Genomic DNA, 3,019 nt, shown 5'->3' with positions numbered 1-3,019 from the left:
ACAATCATTTCTGCGTTTTATCAAAACATGGCCAAAAAATGCCCCTGTTAAAAACCGCTTTGATTTCGGAACAGCTGATGACGTTGCACGCGATGAAAAAAAGTTTGATATACATACATAATAAATCATTGGCAAATATACTTTCCATACCACCAGACAAAATTCGAAATTCATCCGTTCCTATATAAATCATTGCTAATGCCTTTCCCCAAATATATCTGCGACATGAAGAGACATGAATATTTTGAAAGCGCTGTTCCGCAAATGAGCATTTAAAAATGCTAGCTCTTAGCGTCTGATTTCAACAATACAGGAAAAAACCACGAAATGCACATGTAGAATTAAAAGTTCCCCTGTGACGACATTCAAATCTAGATTAAAAGGGATGCTCACTTATTCCTCCCTAGTTCTTTTTCTAAAACTAACGGCGTAACATCACTGGTAACTGGTTATCATTACCATCATGATGACGATACTTTGATACGTCATTCTTTGTAGTTATATCAATATCATAATATCGTCATGCGTCACTACAAACAGAGGATCATGATTCTTTAGTCGAGCCCCCACCAAGCTCTTTTGTCATGAATTCCTTTAATTTCGCACAACACCGATTGTCTTCACAAAATCAAAGCTCACTATAAATTGCCATGAATGAATTTTATTCTTCCCTTCGTGACACACTTTGATTCTCGATGAAAGACTTTTGCAATATATCATGCTCCAAGTCTGCAGTACAGTCAGGTGATACGTATAGTCATTGTCAGTTCGCGAGTCGTAATAATTTGGATCCCCTTTTCGAGATAATCAAAGTCAATGGGCATTATTGGTCAGGTGTTATCTACAAACCCTTGTTAAGAAGAATTTAAGTCAAGCAAGCTTTCAGACCGATAACGTGTACCAGGTTTTCACGGTAATTACATGCGAATGATGTGGATGTCATTATTATCCAGGTGATGCTTTATTTGGTACTCAACATAAATTCTTTTAGTAGTCACAGCTGAGAGATACATGACATTGAATAAATGTTGCTCGGCTTTATAGTTATACATGTGGATGTCAATTATTACGACAGTGTACGATCATCATAGTTATTGTTTGTTGGTTTGATCTGTAACCTGGATTTGACGCAAAACCCCCTCAAATACTCTCTCAACACTGGCGATTATAGTAAGAGGCTGCAATATATTTTTTTTCAGCATCAGTGGATCTCAAATGGGCTCAAGGAACCTTTGAAGTAAGCATAAAGTCCTGTAAAGTCTGACTTTTACTTTGTAATTTAATCTAATTAATAAAGTTTTAGTTCAAAACAGTTCATTTTCAAATCGATTACATGTTCCACTATATGATGAAATATGTTTCGATTTTTTTTTTGCTTTAAAATTTCAGAGTTATTTTCGTGTTGTGGTTGCTGGAAATAAATGTCATTGAATCGGAAATGAATATATATAAAAGACATTTTTAAAGGTATACATGTATACCAATACTGAAAGAGAGCGAGAAAGAGCGCGGTAGGCTAACAAAGGGGAAGAGAGTGACCAAACCAAACTATTTTATATCGATATTCAAAACGCAATATTTGATAATATCCCCATCAAGTTGTTTGAGTTATGAGTTTGAGTCCGACGTTTGCAACAAAAAAAAAAAAAAAAAAAATGGGATTATTATTTGTCATTGTCGTCCGTACAAAAAGGAGTCAAAACGCGTCATCCGGAGAAGTCGACTCGTTTTCTTCTACGTATTTGAGCTACGAATATGTAAACATTATGTTACCATCATCAATCACACAAAAACATAAAACTGTCTTTTTTTATACCTTCGCATTGCAGCTATTATCTCCACCCACCCCATCCCAACTTTTCTGTGTCAAACATAGCACACACATCTACAGGATATAACTTTCAAATTTAGATATTTGAACAATTAATTATTTTTTTTTTTAGATGTCAAATATATTCATCAATTAATCAATATATATACGATCAATATCTGCTTAAATCTAGCATCCCTGGTTCAGTCAAAAATATATTTTCATCTTCAGAACATCATGTATATACATATAGAGTGATCTTATGTACACTTTCATGACCTAGGTATACATCAATAACAATAACAATAACAAACAGTCTGAGAAATAGAATTTCAACAAACAGCTAAAAATGTTTCAATATACACATATATCATTTCACTGTTCTGCAAATTCTAAAGTGTTGCTTTTTTTTTCTAAAAATACAACGAATCTAAATATTCACCCAAAGAAGTGATAGATTACCATTCTCACATGCAGTATTTCTATTTATACAGATATGGTACATCATTGTGATGGATGAGAGTTGTCAAGTGTAATCATTAATTTTAATCTAAGTCTCTTAAGCTTGGCTGAATTTTGGTTGTAACACTCTCAATCGGTATTTCTGTTTATACATGTATGTAAACTGGTCAGCACCACCGAGAAATGTCTACATAATCCTAGGAATTGAGCACGTGTCTATGACATAGGTATCTTGTACGGGAGGTTCTTTTTTTTCCGGGATTCGTTTTTTGTTTTCGATTTTCTCCCTTTTTTGACGTGAGTGCGTGCCCGTGTTTTCTGACATAGATATACATACACAGCATACAAAATGAAGGTATATACAAAGCCTATCATACAGTTACAGTATAGAAATATTGGTGCCATGTTTCTTTTACATCTCTAACTATGTGACTGATCCCATTGCATTGCAGCGCATAGCATGTCAGAGTATTGCAAATTAAAAGTTCCCTGATGAATAAACCAGCATTAATGACACTCTATGTTAAGAAAATCCGGGTTGGTGTTTGCGTATTGGCGGAGTACAGTAAATATCAAAGCACACTAACTCTGGAACTAGTCAAGATTGCACGGACGCAATATGTGAATAGCACCATCTCACGCTGGCGGAGGTATATCTGCATCATAAACCAGGTCTAAATTTCGAAAATTAAAGGAAAATAAAAACTCTTTTCTTTCATTTTTAATTTTGAGTAAGTCCTACTTAAG

The sequence above is a fragment of the Diadema antillarum genome, unplaced genomic scaffold, assembly GCF_040938485.1.
Source record: "Diadema antillarum isolate AM-2024a unplaced genomic scaffold, OU_Dant_1.0 scf00000055, whole genome shotgun sequence".
In the NCBI taxonomy this organism is placed as follows: Eukaryota; Metazoa; Echinodermata; class Echinoidea; order Diadematoida; family Diadematidae; genus Diadema; species Diadema antillarum.
This window is presented reverse-complemented; position numbering follows the sequence as displayed.